General features: G+C 43.0%; 1 protein-coding gene across 2 annotated transcripts in view; it reads right to left on the reverse strand.

Moving 5' to 3' along the window:
* Positions 1–15,181, reverse strand: part of LOC111249804 (uncharacterized) — a 30,710-nt gene extending 15,529 nt beyond the window's left edge. For both annotated transcript variants that reach the window (XM_022804144.2, XM_086987173.1), the window contains exon 1: positions 13,078–15,181. The gene's annotated coding sequence lies outside the window, so the exon portion shown is untranslated. The remainder of the gene's footprint in view (positions 1–13,077) is intronic.
* Positions 15,182–22,789: the final 7,608 nt, after the last annotated feature.

Below are 22,789 nucleotides of genomic sequence, written 5' to 3' on the forward strand. Positions count from 1 at the left end.
CCGGTATTAGGAAAATTCAAGACCAAAGAAACCGCAACAACCTCCATTCTATGCGTCCTTTAAACGAAAGTTTTTGTAACATACTGACGAACTTTAAGACAAAGTCGTTTGTAAATACTTACGAATTAGTTACGAAAATCAGCTGAGGCCATTGGCGACTCTGTCCTATTAATTGATATGTCACTTAGCCCCAAGGTTTTTCTTGTCACAAATAATAAATTTCAGTTAGACCACTAATTCAGGTCTAAAAAGCTATTTAAAGGTTGTGTACCGGTAACGTATTACTTTGCGGAAGTTTAGGGCTGGTTTGCGTTCAAAGAGTGCTTTTACCGTGGAAGCATGGAACTAACTGTACCATCGTCTATCATGAACTGATCAACCTTCATCTGAACGAAACGGGCACGTAGATTTGTACCTAGTAATGGCAAAAATTGAAGCTTTCACACAATAGTGGCTATATATTATGAATGTATCGATCCGTATATATATATGAACATGATTATGCCAAACGACACGGTCACATTTGCCTTGCGATCTATCTATAGTCTAAATCAAGAATACCAATGAGCCAAGGTATACCTCAGCAACATAAAAACAGATTCATTTGTATAATTTCAATTTTTGGGTAGATAGAATTCTAGCGGTAGCAATGTGAATTGAATAGCCTCCCGTGAACGCTCCATTTAGGGTTCAGTCCAATTTAGGCATTGGCATATTAGTCAAAGTAACAAGCTTTCTGCCTTGAGTATTGGCTCTAACGGTAAATCGCTGAGAATGGCTGGGCTGAACAAAATATATCGTTGTTTCGTCGACACGGCGCATGGTTCCGTGCTAGACTTTTGACGATATACTACTATTCTCATTGTATGGAGGGATTCGCGGGGGTGCGCGTGATCTAGCTTTCCCCAGCATTTTTTGCATTGCTATAATAGTACTGATAATAACATAAACATCAATAATAACGCTAATAATAGCATATTATAATAATAGTATGCTAGTAGTACTTTAAGACCCATCTAATACTTATAACAATCGTAAATGACAAGAATAAGAGTTGAGTTCACTTAACACACAACATATGTAGATAATTACACGAGAAAATAGATTGTCTCTATTTTGGCTTGTGGACGAGACGATAAACAAATATCGTTTATAAAACAATCTGAATACTCTGATGTTCTAAGGAGCAAATAGGCCCCCCGAGGTCGCTTGAGCGCTGCCATCTATGAGGTCAATCCTCGCGATGCTGCAGCGGTAACATGTTTTCCTACTGGACCTAGGGACACGAAAGGTGGTCTTTGTGGAAAATTGAATGTAGGCACACTTTGTTTCAAGCTCAACAAACCAGCCGGCTGAAATTATTCGACGGCAGTAAAACCAGGCGTATAAGATTAAGTTATGGAGTCTAAATCTAGTTTTATTTTACAAGTACTTCGACGCACCTACGCGCCGATGTTACTTCCGCTCTTGAGTTACAGACGGTGATACGATCAATGCCTTTGGCTTTTTAAAATACATGGAAACCTCCATACATCACTCTCGTACATACTTCGGCTGATCAGTCTGGGCTCTGGTTTAAACGCTTCCCTTATCAATCAAGATTTTGTCGTGTATCTTGCTGGATCTTAAGATAGAGCCAGACGGTGGGTCTTTCAACTGTGTCATTCAATTGCAAAGAATTGCGAGGTTGAGCTAACCGCTTATAGCATCCACGACGAGAGCAATGACGGCCGTAGTACAACGGCGATGCGGCGACATCGAACAGCTCGCGACATTGTCGTGCCGTACCTATTCCATCTTACACTAGGGACGGCAGGCCATACTTTGCTGCTAGGCCTGTACTTGTTACAGTTCCACGGAGGTGGCTCTACGATCAGCTCTAGCGCAACAAGCTAAAAGAAAACATCAGGCGAAGCAGCCGGACGACGAATGGTGGCTGTTGTGCAGTAGGCGAACGGATTATTACGCCAGAGAGGAGCCTGGGATGCACCATTTTACCCTCAGGCATTCCGTTGCAATGACGATGCGCGTATCCTTAACCGTCAATTGACTGGGTCCCGATCGTTTACAAAGGCAGTCGACTAGCCTTTGTACTGGCCTACAGGGATACACCACAATACGGGCAGCTTCAGCATAACGGTGAGGTAGCAAGTATGGTGGTGAGGGTGACGTTGGTTATAATACGCGTGTGGATCGAGCATCGTCATGGCATACGTTTCTTTCATTGCCTGCTCGCGTTTGGCACAGACATGATAGTACGCGATGCTACCGAACGAACCAAACGTAACAACGGAAGTTTGTAAGCCAAAGCGAAGAAAAGGTACAAAGTACAGTGAAACTATAAACGGCTGAATGTTGCACTGTTTCAACATCAGACAAGAGGATTGCTGGCGGGATCCGACCGTCACTCTTATGCACCACTACATGGATGCAGACGGTAGCTGTACACAACCGAGCGCGTAAAGCCGTTGCATCCTCCCGGACAAGCCAAAGATTCCTATGAAATGAAAGCCTTGCCGAAGAAAAACAGCTTTAGGCAACGATGTGGAAAATGCTTAGAACGTGAAACAATACGGTAGCAAAGGAACTGTCCATGGAGACCGAAGTATTCTCCTGGCAAGTCCCAGTTTCGGTACGCTTTGCTTTGTTTGTTTCGTAATAACAACCATATAGTCTACCAGAGAGCACAAACTAGAACAGTTGAAAATAGGCACATCCTTAAAACGACAATTTCCGCTAGATACAGCGTTCAAGGGTAACAATGATATCATTGTAAGTTCTGCTGATATTTCCACCACCGGTGTTTCTCAAGGAGCACGAGCTCCTCTAAATGGAGCACATACAAAATCACGGCTACAATACGTTCGAAGCTATACTGTACATACAAGTTAGTTGTTTCTTTTGTCCAGTCGTGCTAAGCTGCCTTTTTCTGGCATCCTTCAGACTGGGTTTGGCCTTTAGACTTCGATTTTCTTCCAAATCATTGATGTACTTGACGGATGTCTCTTTTTCCGCCATTCCCTCACTTAGTGCCTGTCTACCCGTACACTCCAATCCATTTGAAAAGGCTCTGGGTGGTTCGATATGCTCGGTTCGACGGAGTTGCTTCTTCGCTTCGCCAATTCTTGTTGGCAAAGTGATGGGGTCAAGCCAACTTTAAGAAGCGGTCTGGAGTGCGCTGCAGCAAAGCCATTCGCTGCTGCGGCGACTGCGCTTCTTGCGACGCTTTAATCGACGAGGAGGACAGGAAGTCTGGAGCTCCGTAGAGGGGAAAGAAGATATTTAGTTAGAACGTTTGTTGGAGTTACTGTGGAAGCAGGAACGAGGGGCTACGGGATGTTTGTCCGATCGGTTGTTAATACAGCTCTAGTCTATAGCAGCGAAACAGAAAAAAACAGGAACAAAGGGGCTAAAGAACTAAGGGATGGAGGGGGGGCTCTATGTAAAAACACCCGAATCAGCTTCCGCTTCGTTAGAACTAGCTTATGGTAACCCTAACCCCCCGCCACACTCCTACTTAGTCAGCAAAGGGGCCGCCCTGTCTGCGCAGACGTCCAGTGAGTGCATAAGAAAAGGTCAAGAAGATAATAAGGCCTAACGAACACCATATCAACAGCAACAGCGGAAGCCCATGTTAGAAGCAGTTCACGACCAAAACCCTGCATCTCGCTGCGATCTCAGAACTGGAAACAGACCCAGGCAAACAGTTCATGATTCGCTTAGTTGAACGGAGGCTTTAAACGCGGTCTGTAATATAGAAAAAAAAACTCCGTATCGTATATCACAATGAAACTTACTTCATATACTAACTGGATAGTTGCAAATAGTAAGCACTAAATCTAATATAGTAATAAGTTTATTCCAAAAATTATTACATTTGACGGGGGCCAGCTTCGGTCCCGAGACCGCCGACAATAGCAGCTTCTCAACCACTGCTGTTTAAACTGGTATGACCCTATGCTAGCATATGTGTGCGATATACATCTTCAGCAAGCGGACTGACCGTTACGTAAACACTGACTTACTATCAACGCCACAGCTATTAGCGGAATCGCCATACTAAATTCGGTTTGCTAGAGGGCATTAATGACACGCGGAAGGCCAAGTTAAACAGCAGATGAGAATGTTACATGCCACAGATGACTGGCATCATATCATGGCTCGAGCGTAGGCTTAACCTTTACTTCGCGAAGGTTAACTACCACGGGAAACACAAATCACCCACACACCAGCGTCAATCCCTGGAGGATGTTAGGAACTAAGTCCGGAAATAGCAAGGCTAAACAACTGAAACAACAACAAAGATGTCAAAACATCTGCATTAAGCTCCGCCGTTGCGGATGGAAAAACGAAAAAAAAACTGTTCGGGGAGTTGCACGGGATAGGAGAGTCAAGTAAGATGAAAGATCAAGAAAGAAAAAACGATGAGTGTATATAAGCGATACTAATACTAGCCATGAAGTACTAAGGTACTGCTTCCGTATTTCTTTCGAACTTCTGCGTATCGGCAGCAGACATCGGCCTCTATCGATCTTCGTGGTCAGCTCCAGCCAGCAGATGGTCCTGGCGTTTTCGATTGTTGGGGTACGGCGGGGCAAAAGCCAACACGTGCCACCGGCTTGGCCTGTCGCTTACCTTGGCTTCGCCGGTTCGAAGCCGTCTGGTAATTGTATAAACTGTAACAAAATGGCTTATCTTGAACCAGAGCATGGCGGTTATAGATCTATTACAGACACGGATGAAAACGCGAGCGAATGTTGAATGTTTGCCTATCGTTGTTTGCTTTGCTCAGACGACCCTTAAGGCGATGTCAGGTCATCGGATTCGTATGTCTTTCGACGAAACTGCGGCCATCCGTCAGAGGAGCTGTATTGACAGTGCGGCGCGTGCCGTAAGGCAGTACGACACAATAGCGGCAGTCATTTGAAACAAAATAGCTATTTTTGATATATACACGTATGTAGGTGACACGCGTTCACGTTTTCGGGATTGGTACTTTATATTAGCATATAGTGATCTATGAATCGCGAAATTAGATATTTAGTTGACAAAGGCAGTCCAATGATTATGTACCGTCACACAGTGTAAAAAAAAGGACTCGAATTGTATGAATTTTATTGCGTGCATCATCCTGTATGACTATGGCTAGGCGCGTGACGCGCAGTTCTCTTTTGAGGTCCCGCTGACATTCGTTACCGCAGTGGCCAATAACCTGGGGCCATTGGTTGGCGGCTGATAACAAAGAAGGTGTAAGCTCCTTCCTCCTAAAGACCCTGATATTCTACTAGTTTATACAAAGCCTGCCTATGGTGGCCTAGTAGTAACGTCTTTGCTCTCTTTAAATTTCGGTAATCTAGATCGAAGTTCGAAGACGGACGTTGGCGTACATAGCTTCAGTAGCATTCAGCAGAAGCAGCATCGGAGGTCAGTGCTCTGAACATTTATTTTTTACTTAGATAAATATGCATATGATACGTACGTAATAGAAAATACAATAATAGTCTAAGTATTCGTGCGAAACCGTGCGTATTGCATGCTTGCAAGGTAAAGCAATAGGCAAAAGCTGTTTCTATACTACAGTCCCTGTATATGGGGATCGCAAGGCTATCCTGCTAGAGCTTTGCTCACCGCCTGTCAGTTGTCCACAATCTTACCACCGTAACCCTGGCCCTGCTAATTCTAAAACTGGTACTTGAATTCCGATCAGACTGGGTGTGGCTTTTTTTTGTCACCATGTTCGCCTGACTGATATGGTCCGCTAAACCCACAACGCTCACAAACTATGACCTAACAAAATTGCCTATCGCTGTCTGACGTCGCCGCATCGTCGTTAACTCATGAGCAGGCACATAGTTATTGTTATTGGACCCAACAATTACTGGGCATGCATATGATTATTGACACTATATGGGTTTCGAATCAGACCTAGTCGTTACTCTATTGAGTGTTAGTGGCGTGGTGTGGCGTGACATTATATGTATTTCGAGAAAAAGAAGGACAAAGGACTACAAACGATAAGGCAGTTCCACATTAACTGCCTGTTGAAGCAGAAAAACGCTAGGGTCAGAAGTGAGTGATAAAACTGAAAACACGATCTCGATATAATGATGAAACTTTCGTAGCATTACGTGCCGATGAACGAACGAATTTCGTCCTGCCTAATCGTGGAACACCATTGAGAAAGTAAGCCGAATTAATGAAGCGGTGCTACCATCCAAATGAAATAGAATGCTGAGACGAAGGCATGTCGAGAGGGAGAATCAATAAGTCGAACGTGAAGCCTTGAAGTGATCGTAAATGATCGATGACTTCGGAAGAGGACAGATCAGCTGGGTGGATTAGCGAAATCGCAAGAGACAATAGGTGCACGCAGGGGTATACATTGGAGTTACAATTGTGCATAGACTAGAAGTTATATCATATTACGGAAAATGAAATAGGTACCCATTGTAGAGGAAATCTAGTGAATCACTGGCGCTTTACAAAAACGCGCAATAGATACCAGTTACGTCTATTGATATCTATTAGTAATCAATTCATTCATTCACAAACGTATATATGTCCAAGCTAAGGCAAGCCCACTGTTGGGAACGACATGAGTCGAGAGGCTAAAGGGAAAAAAATACGTTTATCGTTACGAAAAGGTAGGCTTACAGTAAAAGCAGTATCTGAATGAAATAAACAGCAATTTTTTTTCTTAACTGGATATATTATTTACGGGGTTTAATTTTTATGGTTTTTATTAAGCAGAGAGTATCATAATGCTCAAACATGCTCGCTTTATAATCAGAATTCCCGGCTACAGTTTTTAATTAGCCTTATTTAGCGAAGAAGCGACAGTTCCACAAGCAATCAAACGTATTTATGCGTTCCCATAGACCTAACCAGAAATGCGTTTTACATTTACTTGTTTCCCTATTCGTACAAGGACTAGAAAAGATTTGTTGGACTGTTCAATTGCAGTAGTAACAACAGTAGCACCGTTATGATTGGCGTGATTGAAAACCAGAAAGCAATCTACCGCTTACGCTGTAGACCGGCCGTCAAGCACGAATGCCTAAAGTTGAGTGAAGTTTCCCAGCCGTATATCTACACCCCGATGCTATCGGCTGGTCGTCTGTTCTGGAACACAGCCGTCTGTCCGCGTAGGGGTGAGTGACGTTCACTTGCTACTACGGCCTTGTCATTACCAGTCCTGGGGCTATTTCCGCCGTTTGCGGTTAGCCGCCACTGCAACATCGCTACAGGCGACACCTGAACTAGGGGCAAACATCATCATGTCATGTCAACACACGATAACGACCCTGCTAACGCGACGCCGACGCCGAGTACCGATCGCGCCAGAGTGGCCGTGGGTGGTAATAGCGGTGCTGATGTTAATACTGTAAGCTGTTGTTGAAGCTATCCTCAATGAGCCTTAACGTCCTCGTTTACCATACGGCTTTCTCTCGTGCTAACCATACCTATATTTGCGTCACTTTTGTCTCCTGCAGTCCTGCCATTTCTCTACAGCTGCATAAACAGTACCATTCTAACGCAACCATTTTCACCGATGGCACAGGGCCTCCAAGACCCACCGGAACCGTCTGCGACCTTCGTCGCATATTTCCCTCGTTATGCTGCTAGCTTTTACACGGTCAAACCCACACACAGAGCGCATACCACACAACAAGAAACATCAACATACACCCACACTGACGACACGTATCACCCACGAATCTCACATATTTAGGACGACCTCGCCTCCCGCCTTCATGTCATCCTCTAAAGGACAGCTACACCAACTATATCGGGTTGTTCGCAGCCCGAACGCGTGTATACAAGTGCTTTCGTACATTGCAATACATAATTGTGACGCATTAGTGTACAATGCGGTCAAACGGCTTTCCGTACTTTGCACGAGCTCAACTAAGCAACGTCCATTTTCAACGCTTTCTTTGTGGATGTCTATGTGTAGACCTCTATGATGCATCTATGTTATCTAATTACTAAACGCCATTTGCTGCTAACTGCGATGTTCGTCGACTAGCAAAAAGAAGAAAAAAGTAACATACGCAATAAGAGTCGTTATGTTGACAAGGAACGCCTTCCGAGGCAGGGTGAAGAAATGGCGGAAAGAACGTTTTCCAATCAAAGCAACAGGAAACTGAGGTACCGGGCCATCGACCGAGTCGATAAAGAACCATGGGATTCGGGAAGGGACCTTAGAAGTAGTAAGAGAAAAGTAGTTGCGACGGCTAAAGACAACATGATCTTCATACGAAAGACCAGTTTGTCATTTTTCGGCGCCGTCCCCTTTCTCCTCATCTTTTCCGAGTGAGTACAAGCGGTGCTTTTGCGGACTTTTCACGCAGCGGTTCAAAGATTTAGAGACCAATTATTGACTCGAAACCGGGTTTGGACGAGGTGATAAGAATGGCGATCACGATTTCGACATCTTACTTTTTCCGCTTTGTCCTTTACCCCTATTCCCTTTGAAATTTTCGCGGCCCATTGTCACAGATGTAGGACAAAGTCGAAGTGATGAAGGAGAGGAGAGATTTCAAAGGCGAATTTCCTTGTTGTCTGTTTATCTAACAGTATGGATAGTACTAGTCAGCTAAGTGCAACGAAATAAAGCAAAAAAGATGCTACAACACTCTTATGTATTTTTGTCTTTCCTGATGGGCATGACAGTAACAAAGCGGGGTTCTACCAAAATGCCCCATTCCCCTTAGGCTTAGCTGAGTAACCGCACGTAATATTCATGGACTTTTTACGTATATTTTCGTTGATTTTTCGTTCCGTTTCTGTCCGTAATGTTAGCCCTTTTTTCTCTTCGAGTTGAGCAATTCTCCCAAAACTACAACACTGATCAAGTACGACGCTTAAGTGCAATTTGAAAGCCTCTTTCCGCTATAAAGTTGTGGAATTCTGGGGAAGTATATATACCTGACCATCAGCACCCAAATGGAATATGTTCAGTATGTTTATATGCGAAACAGGTCCGTTATAATATCTACCAGCGTTTCCTAGGAGAATCCCGATTATAGTACCAACTAGGCGGGTTCAGTGACGAATCCAGATTAATAGCAAACATACCCACAGACTTATAAATGGTAAAAACATTGAGCAAGCCATAAAGCTGGTATCACGTCCACCTGGAAGACAAAACGGAAACTAGACGTGAAGGACACTCGAGTAATCTGCAGTTTCCCTTTGCGCATCCGCACTATTGTAATCTTTTCTGGGCACCAAACAAATCAGTTAAAGGTGATCAAAAACCTTTGCATAGAGGAACTTGATCTCTAGTCTCTCGAGATAAAAGTCAACTTCTTCACTTTCGAAGTAAAGTTGCAAACCAAATTAATCACTCTATTGCAGATCGATTTTCGAGCAGATTAGATGAGAAACGCTTGTTAAAAATACAGAAACTTATCTACAAACTAGAGAAAATTCATTTTGATAAGTTGGCATCTAGGGCTTCGAACAGCTACCTCAAAAATCCGATTTTTTATATCTGCTACTGCACTGCTTAAACGGACGCATATAGAGCTCGGAAATATTGATATAGCCAGCGTACTATGAGCGTATAATACCACAAAATGAAGTCTTCCTACAGATGCAGTGCGGCGCCTACTGACCTATATTGCCGCTGAAGCTGCCGATAGCTTACCACTAGCTCTTTTCAATATAATACCTCGGTAATTTATATTATACCAACTTAGAACAGAGGGCGCTTTTTACCCACGAATATATTAGGACTTGATCCCTGCAGCAAATTGTAAACCACACAAAACACTATAGGATGGATGACGAGGACGTTTTTACGGATTCTTATAGTAATACATGGTAAATGAAGAGGTAAAAGAACAAAACTCGCTCAAGCATTAGAAAAAATCCAATCCAGTTATTCATCTCTACGGCATCACTGTTACCTTCCGATACAAAAAAAAGCTCTTGCGGCTGGCTATTGGAATAAGCATGAGTGGCACGTAACCATTGACACGTGGCCTGATCCTGCTCCTGAAAGCTATCACACCTACTTGATTCACAAACGATAGTCGGGCGAGACGAGCAGATCGATAAAAACAGCACATTACAAAAGGATTTCTGGAAAACTGCCACGATTAGATGATGAAGGATTACGTACTTACGCTCAAGGCTAATCTTCGCGCTGCACATGACAAATAATATAGAAAATAAGCACATATAATTAACCTAAATAATACTTTCGTAATAAACGAGGGTTGCCAACGTAGATAGATCTGCTATTTGCATGATTCGCTTCCGTTCTGCTCCATTCAGTTACTTACTACAATAGCACGATGTCTTCCCATCTTTGAGAAACTAATTAAGCTCTATAAACTCGCCTCTAACCAATTGATTAATTAAGAACCAGCAAAACTGACATGTGTATTACTAAAAAGGAAAACTCGTTACTTGGTAACTTAATTGAAGATCGTAATCATCAACAACTACTACAGTTTCAATTTCTTCTTTTCTCTACACGATTCCCTTCAGTAGAGTGTTGTGGGGCTCAACATTACTTCATAGGCGGCTTGGCTTGTGCACCCGCAAAATGGCTTCGGAGCAGAAGCTCTTCAAGCCTCGTCAGGCCTTTATCGACTTCGTCACTTCAGTGTCAGTAATAATGTAGCATCAGCTGGACAAACACATGTTCTTTTTTACTTTGTTGGAACGAGAGGCCGATGCAATATAGTGAACCCGGAGAGAACTGGCGCTATTTTTAAGGTTCAACGTGACTACGTTACACCAGCCGATGGGGTGGCTAGAGAGAATCTGAAATTGATATCTCATAATGACATAAATTAGTGTGATCACAACCAGTATGAATGCCCTCCTTTACTCTAGTGCATTACGCTTTTCGTGAAATATATCTCCGTACGATAATAAACGTTCTGTGACATAGTGTATCGTGCAATCGAAATAATAGCTGGAGAGATCTGATCGCCAGATCACTTGCTGTTTCAGGACGATACAACCATAATATTACCTAAAAAACAGAATTCAACAATATAGGATATAAGATAAAATCCTATATTAATAAGGTTTCGATCACTGATCCTTTTAATTTGTTATTTCTCATACATAAAAGGTAAAACTTGTCTCGTGCCAATTTAAAAAAGGTCACTTGATAGTTTGAGACCTATTTTTGATCATTTAATTTTTATACTGTCAAGTAAATTCTTCCTGATCACAATAGTGTTCCTCACTTTCTACGACTTTTGCCCATTTTGCTGGCATCTCATGTACCCCACGAAATAGAAAGGTTCTATCTTCGAGAGCGACCCAGTCGTCGACCCATTTGAGACTTGGACTTCTGTTGTGAAGTGTTTGCATTACTAGCTATACTGCATTGACCTAAACAAATGATAATTAGATGAAGCGATGTGCGACTTGCACACCAAGCGGGGCAGAGTTTGTCATAAAACGTCTGTTAACGCTCGCTGGGTCGGCGACGTAAAACACGGTGTAGCGTTGTCACGCAGCATTATCATTTTGAGCCGCCCATTTCGATGTCACTTCCACTGAATTCACTTTCGCTCTAAGTTCGTAAGCGTACAAATGATTGACAAGAGTCATCTGGGTTGCTCCGAACTGTGCCGAAAGCTCTTGGCTTAGCGGTACCGTTATTTACTTACGGGGTGGCTTCCTATGGTCGTCCACAGGTTGTTCGTAATTCAAGTTAAAGCGCCTGCCCCTGAGGCGATTAAGCACACGGAATCACTATTTATAATGACAACAGCTAGATGAAGGAGTGGCTTTTCACCAAACCGTTCGTGGCCCATATTGCGCGTATCCAAAACGAACTTTTCGAAACATTTGCGCAATATCAGTCTTCCATCGCGGATCCCTGATACGGTGCGACATCGACATACTGTTCAACTTAGTCCGTCGCTCCGCTGAGATATTCGAAGTTCATGTTAAAAGACTATGTATAGAGGCGTCATTCCTAAACAATGACTAGCCTTCACTCAGGCTAATTGCATATATGGTAATGGCGAAAGACGAACAGCCAGTGAGTATCTGTAAAATTAAAGAGGTTTGTTAAATGGCCTATTTTTCGTTGTGACCCAGCGGACAACCGCAAAACTCACTCGCTTCCTGCATTTAGCAGGAAATCTTAGCAAACCATACGTCCAACTAGATCTGCATACACCACTAAGTTACGTCCAGTCTTTATGCGTTTGCTATTGCTTTATGACAGCAGGTCGGTCAGGCTTTATATCCGCCAACTCGGAAACTGGCACCCCGAGTCTCCTCGGACGGGTCCACACCTTTAGGTGGCCTTGTTCGGCGAGAAAAAGATCAGGACTAACTTCCATTAAAGACTGTCGCACACAGCGGACATGCATCTTAGTTAGCTTAATTTTAGAAAAACCCGCTCCATGAAACTGATATAGTAGGACAATGTTAAAATATATGTTTCGCGAAAGAGAAAAAAAAACAGAAAAAGTATTAGCTCTGCGATTCAGGTTTACTTGAAATCTTATTTGCAGTTCGGGCTTACTGTAATGTTTTCAAATTATATATGTATGTGGTTATATCAATAGTGTCAACGGGCAGACACTGGAAAAAAAACTAACCCCGATCAGATGCCGAGAGGGTCTCGGCCCAAGCTGGTTTCCAGGCTGGGGTACACATGACAAGCTGATGGGTTAAGACGGCACTTAAGATTTTCTTGCTTGTTGATAGAGAAGTAAAATTGCGGATTGATCATTGACAAATTATGATGCTTACATATCTCTAGATACACAGTTTGACACTGTGGTATATAGAAGCCTTTTATACTGCTAGATAACTTGTTTCAAACTATAACGTTCGATGTATTTGACGGTATTAGAACGAGTTTTGTTAACAACGAATTTGAATAGGGAATCCTGACTGCAGCGACAGATTAGATGCATATTGTTGGCTCACTGCGACTCCTATACTTCGTTTCTTGTTCTAATTGTTCTCTTTACGATCACTGCGTGCACTATTTACGTGTGTCACAATCTAATATTGTTTTGCATAAACTCACATAGGACAAATCTGTCTTCCGTCCTATTATAACCTTAGCTAATTGCTTACCAGTATATATATACATGTTGTCCATATTGTTGTAGATATCCACTTGGCGTATAAGTGTTTATTGGTGCTGCTTTCCACAGCACCCCATATGTATGGGCACACTACATCTATGGAAGTAATAATGTTAGCAAGCGGTATCAGTTGGCATTGCGCGAAAAAAGCATGACTTCTCCACTCATCTAAGCGACACCACGGCAAAATGACGAACGGTATGGGGTTGGTTGGCTACAACAATCACGTATTAGCATATCCCAATTCCGGGTTCACTTTATTGCCCAACTTCACGAAAACACCGAACAAAAATGACAGCGATGTGTGAATGCTATGGGAACTGGACGAAGGGCTATTTAAAATATAGGAGACGGTGGTATCCAGCGGTACAGACTTGTCTGATAATTCATTTCGGCTGTGCGATATTATCCTAGTTATCACGTCTAACCTAATTGTTTACCAATATGTTGTATAGACGCCTATCCACAATCTTACACAGCCCAGTGGCACGAGCACAGTTGGCCAAAGCCATGTTCAGCCGTTGTAAACGACGGCGAAGAAAGCAATTCTATAGGATGTTGATCTAAAGTCGAACGAACGACAAACAAGTTCACGCGGGCTCTCGATAGCTGTTGTTACAGCTGAAGTTTGTCCTCTATGGCATCAGTGAGGTAACGCATAGCAGATCGTGTCGTAATGACAACATGATGGAAATGTGCCACCGCATATAGGTAAAAGCCGCATCAATCGCTCGCAGCGCCAGCTTTTTTTTGCTGGGTTAGACCTCGCCCTTTTTCTCTCTTTCTATATCTACATATCGCTCTGTCCAGAGATCTCGCACCGAACCCGCGGATGCTGGCGATTTACGATGTCGAGCATAAAAAGCGCCCCCTCTGTATGTCACATGCAGATATCGATTGGAGAATACACGCAAAAGCTTCTGGGAACCCCCCTAAAATGTGGCGACCGAAACAGATAAGTCGCCAAAACTATCTCACAGGAGAGTGGCCCTTTATTGTGTGTTTGACATGATGTTTGACGCAGCTCAATCTAGGATTGTTACTTTTCCTTGGGGGATAATACCCCCTGAGGTCTGCTGTAGCTGTCGAGCGACAAACGGAACAGCGACTCTGAACGATGACCTTCTCCTGTTTCACAACGCGTGTCACGTTTCTTCAAATCCGTGCAGGATGATTCCATCTATATGACATGGATACACAAATACACTCACACAGACGCACACATCTATTGTTCGCCCCAGGCCGGCCGTCCAACAATGGCCAGTTACACTAATGCAGGCCACGGGATCACATACGATCAGTTACACACTACAGGGAAGAGGCAGCAGCGACACGTCTCCGATTTCTTTCCTCTGCCGTTTTGTCGTTGAGGAGCATTCGGTCGTTTTTTCTTCGCTTGCTTTCCGTTGTCGAAACCCCTTTTGTCTCCTCTTTTGCCACAGAAAAATAAGAGCGAACAGCGCCATTAACCTCATCGTACTCGTTTTTCTTTCGCGAGAAATTTTATTCTACAATAACATCACCCAGAATCTGGCGCAAACGGAAAAAGAAAGAACGAAAATCGCAGACAGATATATTTATATATTATACAATATGTCCCTATATATCACGCGGCGTGCACTGTAGTTCCGTGATTATCAGTAGAATCCATTATCAATGGGCGACAAATTGGCTGTTCAGAATTCTGTTCACACGACGATATGTACACTGCTAGTACGCACACAGCTGTGAAATAGATCGTTTGAGAACAGCTAAAAAATATCGCTACGCTGTCTTGAAGTGTTTAATAATACGTCAACCACCAGCTTCACTACTTTTACGTTGCCAACGTGCCACCGTTGCCGCACTACTTAGCTAGCAAGTGGCCAGCAGGACATCGATCTATTTTCTGCTTATCAATATATCAGCAATAGAACAATAGCTAGGCAATACGGGGGGTAATGGCCTATTGCTGCTGCGACTCTAGGGCGCCTCGATGTCAAATAACCAAACGATTTTTCACGCACAGCAGATAATTGCAGACGCCGATTGGAAACCGAAGCGCACGCAACATACGACTTCACTATATGAGCACGCTCCGGTCCAGCTGCTCCACGTTGACTAAGGTACGTTATTCATGGTAAGGCGCGCGTTGAGGAGAAGTTCAGGGGGCGCTACGGTCGCGGAGTAGGAAAGGGAGTTACGAAAAAATGGAAAGGGCAGATAGGCAGCTTAGCTCCTACTCGACCCCACAAACCCGTCGAATAGTACCGTATGGCGTAGAGTAGCAGGAAGATTGAGTGCAGGTGGCCGGTTGGATTAGATCAGGCAAACCTAACCGATGGATGCGGAAGAGGATTGCAGCTTCCGAGTGCGCGTCCTTCACAAGGTCATCGTGCGATTCGACGGCGCGAACTCGGGAAGATAGGGGAACAAAGGTCGTGTGTGGATAGAATCGGGAAACGAAGGCACGTGAGTGAAGAGCAACAGATACTAACGCGTTGAAGAATGCTGGGAGCCCGCCAAGATATTACTGGAACGGTGCATCGTTCGAGAACGAATGAGGAGCCTGAAGAACAAATTGAGGCGCACTGACAAACGGAAGCACCTTGGCATCAAATAGCGTCGAGAATGGCTAGACAACGTAGATATTATGTGTCTAATAGGATGCTTCCAAAGCAGAGGCTATTTCTATTTCAAAATTCAATTCAATTCTTTGTATCCAAAATGTAGGACATCGTTTTTTGCTTTTTGCTATTTCATATACTTCTACGCGAACGAATGGACAGAATCAAACTGAATTCACTGTACATGTGCTTTGAGCGCAATATGCGCTTAGGAGTTGGTATAGAATGAGGAAGCCTCTAACGCTCCTTGCGTTAAAACTAAAGAGAAGGAACAGAAGAAGTTTCTGTTCCTTGTGTCTTACTTGTTTCCGTGATGGCTTAGTGGGTTACGAATTTGCCTGTTTATTTTAGGTACAAGTTGTACTGGCAGCCAGCCAGCCGCCTGATGGAACGCGTCGAGGCGATACAGAACATAAGACACGAAACGTGGAACGACACGTCATACTTAGGCCGTGCGAGTGATCCGAAGAACAGCTGTTGTAGTAATAATCATCAGACTAATAATGTTATTTACGATATCATAAATACTATTATTTTCACTGAGAAAAACCATTGCGAGGACTCATTACCCCCCACAAAGGCCAAACTAGTTTCATTTAATCTACAAATAAAAGCGATACATTTGAAAGCTTTACGGAGCATCTTGGCAGGGATTCATGGATAGACTGTAGTGGCCTATGAACTAACGCAAGCTACTGAAAAAGCGAGTTAATTAGCAAATTGGGAAGAGTTCAATAATAGCTTCAGACAGGTTTACGTGATCCGCCTGTCTATATGTATAGAGTACGTTTCGGTTCTTCTCCTTAGGGACTGCGATATTTCCGAATCGAGCACAACTCGATGAGATTTGCTCTGAAACGAATTCAGTATCTTCGTAGCCAACGTATCTCCAACGCCATTGACCTGCCATAGGAAGACATAACCTGTTTTGATTTCGCCGTACCTCCGAAAGGTTGAGGACTCTATGAGCATGCCCTTACAAACGTTGCTTACGAAACGAATTTCTTGGCATAATAAATCTACGAATCACGGACTCAGGTACCGAACACACGTACAATGTTCTAAGGTCAATTTAGAATTCTTCTAGTATTCCTCATAAGTGCGCGAATCTACTTTCATTCGATGTGGCAATATAAAATAGTGTACGTAAATGCGGGTAAAACCATTAAAGGCAGAACAATGCGAACGGAAGCCATCTCCTATACGTTTCCCTTGATAATCAGCGCATGGGTAAGCTGCGACCCATTAAATTAAGCTGTCATTTGTGTTTTGTCAAGCACATCAATACACCACCCCAGACGATCCAAACCAATCTATAAAACTCTGGTCAAGATCAATCAAGATGTATGCCGGTGCCTATCAGTGATTGTCAAAAAAAACCTAGCTTGCTGTCCTTAAAATCTATGCCGGCCTGCTCCCCCGTTGTACTGCTTTATTTGTCCTGTAGTTTTTCATAATCATCACTCAATTCTGGATGCGTTAGAAATCATACAGTATCACCAGACCTCATTCAAGTTATGGGGCAATAAATATTACATGCGAATAGCTCACCAAGTTATAAGCTCATCGTAATCTTTATGGACTATATGTAATCATAGATCTGTTTCGAACAGACCGGTTGTCTATTAAGGTAAGTATAAGTTGATCTGCAATTTTTGCGCTACAAGAAAAATAGTTCGTTCTAGCACAAAAGCACGAACTTATCATAGCATATTTTCAGAAACATAAGCGAAGATCAACGGTTGCCATGTGTATTCCCGTTACACATATACTCCATTGGATCAAAAAGACGTAAGATCGACAGTCTATGACGTTGTCCGCCGTTACATCGGTTACAAGGTATTTAAAAAAAAAAATTGGAAATTTCTAAAAAAATAAAAAGATGTATCTAAAGAAAAGAAGGCCACACTTGATAATTTCGGAACTCATGTGAGAATTGTACATGTTTGAGATGACATTGTGCATCGTCTGTAAGGTATTCCATATATCAATAATACGTAACTAATCGAGTATAACTTTAGTTTCCCTATTTTTACGAACTTTTCAGATTTCGGCCTATTATTAGCCTAACATTTAAGTTCGCCGACCTTTTTCGCCGGACCGTATGAGCGAGATTCTAAAGAACGTCCACATGGTTTCATTCATAGTTCCTATTTCATGGATAAGCTATTTGCGAATTTAACGATTTTAAGTAACCTGTCAGCGGTTTGGCTCCCAACCGAAGCCTAGGTCACAGCAAATGGCAGATGGATTAAAGGAACACGTTCATATAAGGTGTGCCTGACGTGCCGCACACAAAGACCATTCACCTGAAGATCCACTTTCACTTCGAAGCAGCTTACAAACGAAGAGTATTTATGCTATCCAAAATACCTTCTCGCGCCGGTTGCATCCTCCTTTCACTTATCTGTGTCATTCTTACATTCTACCAGAAACGCCGACAAGACAATTGCTAGACCCGACTATTACCTTATTCACTGCTTCTTAGCCGCTTGCTCGTTTTTGGCCTGCCGTAGGTCCACTGCGGGCTGGGCAAGCCAGCAGCTTTAACGCAAATTGGCCTGCGTCAATTACAACTATACTAGTGCTACTTCTGTTCTAGGCTCGGTAGTGGTTATCGTAGCTCCAGTTGTAGGAGCAAATGTGCCTGTTTACGCCTTTATTGGGGCCTTTTAATGCTTTGACGAGCGGGTCCCATTCTTTTATAAACATATCAAGCTTTTGCTTCCCTTTATTCACGCTCGGCTCGAATCTAGAGTGGGTTCGAGACAACTGAGCGGTTAGAGCGGGATAAATGTCTTCTTTTGCCCCACAATCATTGCAGGTAGTACCGTTCACAAAACCACGCTGGGTCCAATGACAATCTGCTCAATTACCCTTCGCACCGCACATGAAGTAATCAAGTTCATTTTCATAATATTTTGACATTGTTACATGCGGCGTATATGTTAACCGTACGCTATATGCAGGAATACGTTGACTGCGTGTCTGAAAGTATCTTTGAGCACCGTTAATTCCGTATTCATGGCACCCTTCGCAGTTGTCAATTGCGCTTGCCCCGTCATCGCAAGCAGTATTTATCATAGAATTTCCTACATGGTGACTCGGGCAGGGCCAAGGTCAGAGCTTTCCGCTCGTCCACAGGGTTTATGGGGCTAGACTAGAAAAAAGTTAAGAGTCAAATATCAGATGTATGGGTGGATACATTTGCTGTACATGCGTTTGTCTTCGTGGTGTGCCATACGCGCGCTTAAAAAGCAGCAAAATCGCCTGACCGCAAATGCTATTCAGAGCTTCTTACTACGGAGAACTGCATGAGCTGTGTTGCTGTTACGCGTGAAGGGGCGGACAAGCTGCAGGGCAATCCGACGTTCGTTCCCCCAACTCCAGCTTGCCTTCTCTATTATGTCCCTGCGGACAGTTGAGTGGGTATATGTGTCAGAGTCGCACGATCCCATACATACACGGATATACTTGTGGAAACGCTGCCAGACACACCACTAACGCTGAGCATTTGGTAAACACTGGCTACCAAAGCAACTGGAAAGTAAGTGAGAGCAAAGCGTCGGTACGGTGCGGCACCGTTAACAGTAGTGGGGTCTTCCTTCCAGAGTCACTAGAATGTGACCGAGGCCCAATTTGGCGGATGACTGCGGGTAGCCGAAATGGCTACCCCGGGCAGCCATCCTCTAGGGAGATAAAGAAGCCTCTTAAAGCATACTTACTTCCCTCGAACAAAAGCGGAAAGGCGTGCATCCGCCGACGCGCGGGGAATTACTGCGGGTAGTAGTGCACGATACAACGAGGCGGAGGCTGTTTGGACAACAAGATGAAATGAGGGTTCAATTGCTAGAGCAAGCAAAAGAAGGGGATACTCTTTGCTCTTGAAGGTTACACAGCCAAATACGGCTAAGGGTGATGAAAATTTTCGTGCGAGGAAGAACAAGCGAAAAAGCGCACTTCAGAAGGGGACAAAGAAGTAGATTGGATCAATGAATGGATACGGCACGGACAGAACCTCACTCGGCACCCGCCTGGAGTGATCCAGGCATGACAGTGAACAGAAATAAAAAGTAGAAAATGAGAGAGAGCAAAGGGAAGAACAAAAAGGGAGAGGGTGCTTGTAGTGAGCGAACGCGCGTAGGACAGCAGGAAGGAATTAGGGGGCTCGATTACAGATGCAGGCTAGCCGGCACTGCAGAAAACATGATGAACAGGTCTGCTGAATAATTGGACTGTGGTAGTGGCGATAATCGGGTGCTGTGTAGGTCTATGAATAGTAGGAAATTTGTACCATACTTCAACAGGCCCTAGATGTGCCCGCCGCAACAGCAGCCGATTGACGAGACCGACGCTATAAAGAAATAAATGCTAAACGACAGTGAGTTCCATAAAACCGGCCAAGCCTCTATATTGTCATAAGCAGCGTGCACCAATGTATGTACCTGTTCTATAATAATAACAACAACGTATGTCGTACAATAATAACGTACTGTATGAGAGATGTTGTTGTTCTTATTATTGAAATAAAAACAACAAAACACAATACGTATTATTTAGTAAATGATTCAAATCAGTTTAAGCCATAACTAAGCCTTTTGTGGTTGATCAATTTTATCGGGTGCTCATCAACAGTTATTCTGTTGTCCTACTTAATTAATTGACCAGCCTGTTCCGATATGTCTCCCTCTCTTGATTTACTTCGCTCGTGTTTTTGGTGCATTTTTAAAGGATTTTTGTAAAACCGACTGACTTTGTTGCTGTTGTTGAGTTTGTCAACTCGATAACGTACGTGGGTAGAGTCGACCGTCAGCAAACCTCTAAGGAACGCAGGTGAACAAAGTCTGCTTCCAGTAGATTTTTGATGGACGATGCGATCGATGGGATCTGCTAATCTATTAACTCTGTTGTTAGAACATCAGCGAGGCTTAAAGTTTTTCCTTTTTTCATAATGTAATAAATAGACATATATCCTACTCAATTAAAATAAATATATAGCTATTTGTATTGTGTGGCGTCTTGATTTTCTACCCGGCACATCACCAAGGCTTAACGGTTTCTCAGTATTTTGTTTCTTTATTTTTAAGTAGTTACATTTTCTGCTTAGTGCAGATCTAATAAATACGACGATTATAAATGTTTCAGTCAGCGTATTGATTCTGTTCGTAGAATTTCACTAAAACTTAAAGCTTAAGGGCACTTTACATTTTACTGTTTTAAATTTTTCTCATAATAGGTATTTGTATCTTTTTTTTTTGTCATTCTGTTTTTTCTCTGGATTTTTGGGCTGGAATTTTCTTTGGATTGAAAATTGGATTTTTCACAAAAATCAACTCTACATTATCCACTTTAACTTTACAATTGACATTTATCCTAAACTCGTTCAAAAAGCACTCAGACATAGCTTGAAACGCAGTTTCACCCCACCGTCACGTGGATGAGGCGAACCCTTAGTGGCTTTTTTCGAATCATTTCTCCACTGAGACACCCATTTTAGGTACAGGGACGTGTACTCCTTTTTTAGCTCGTCGAAATCTATCGACTGACATGAAGAGAAAATCTCCATACATAGAACGCCATGTTAAGTCTTCGTTCTTTATATTTAGAAAGGTGTTCATTCGATTGCGGTACACAAGCGATCTGCCCGATACGATTAAAGGATCGGTTTGGATGGAATAAATAAACAGGCACGGAATTTCCGTAACATATAAACAGACAGGCTAGACCAAGTTACGGGTTCTATTTCGCTTTATTTATTTATTGTTATAATATTACATGAACATAGCATTGAAATAAGCGGTGAGAAAATCACACTACACATTGCGTTACGTTGCACTTCTTTTGGTATAAAATAAAATTAGTCGGATAATTAATAACAGTGTTTTTAATTAATAAATTATTATATTAAAAATTGGCAATTTTTTAGTTCGAGTGCTTGTGCCTCTTCTTTTCTATATCTGGTAGAAGTGCAGGCTCAATTGCCGTCGGCAAGCTTCCTATGCAAAACTTCATTCAAGCAAAATTTCATACAGCATCGTTCATCACCAAACTTCGTTAATACGGTTACAGTAATTTTACGCTTCTGTAGGACCACGAAAAGGTGAAGTATACCTGAAAAAGTAAGGAAAGCTTGCCGTATAAGCAGCAGCGGTACGACCCCAAGGACCCGGCAAGTGTCTTGGAAGGAACAGGACTTTCCGAGGATGCCACAACAGCCTCGATGGCAAACGAAATTAGCAATCGTGAAGTTGATTTTTTTGCTTTCTACTGCGAGATGCTCAGTATTCCGCTAGTCATTCACGCCGCATTTTGTCGAGCCCGAAGAAATACACGTATGACGAGTCGTACGATGTTTACTAACACGCATAGCTATGATATATCACGGCGTTGACAAAATGACCTTGAGATTTGCGACCGGCCGTATCAAAAGAGAAATAAATCCATAAGTAGGCAAATACACTAAGCTGCATCGGAGTTTACGCAGCTCATGGAGAAGCTAGCTGATGCCAATTTTCGCAGCTCTAACGGCTGCTGCCTGGATAATCGTTTGAAAGGAAAGGCCGATTTTAAATCCCTTTAGTGGCAATATTATTTTAGGGGTAGACACTGTGTGGCGGCGGACGTGGTGTCCTGAGAATATGAATATTTTGGAATACATTTAAATCGAATTGCATTAGAAGCTAAAAAGTACGAACTGATCGATGAGTTTCGAACTAATCGTTTGGTTTCACCGCAAAATAGCAGTATAACAGAAAATTTCCGGCAATACACACATTAAGAGCGCGCTTCTATACAATGACTTGGGTGAGGATAACGTTTCATAGTTCCTTAAATAACCAAACGAAGCAATCATATCTATGTGATTTTTACGAACACCCCCAATCGTAGCTCAGCTAACACATAGGTTCTCACACTTCATTGGATATGATCGGATACGAAAATAACATTAGATTTGTTCCCCACAACAAACCACCAAGCGCACAAACCTACCTGGGTTATTCATGGCCCCACTAGAGGAAATTGCAGTTATCGGCTTCGAAGACCAAGCAGCCAGCGGAACTTCCAGCGGAAACGCTGTCTTACTCACCAGTTTAA

This window comes from Varroa destructor, unplaced genomic scaffold, assembly GCF_002443255.2.
Source record: "Varroa destructor unplaced genomic scaffold, Vdes_3.0 BEIS01000004.1, whole genome shotgun sequence".
NCBI lineage: Eukaryota > Metazoa > Arthropoda > Arachnida > Mesostigmata > Varroidae > Varroa > Varroa destructor.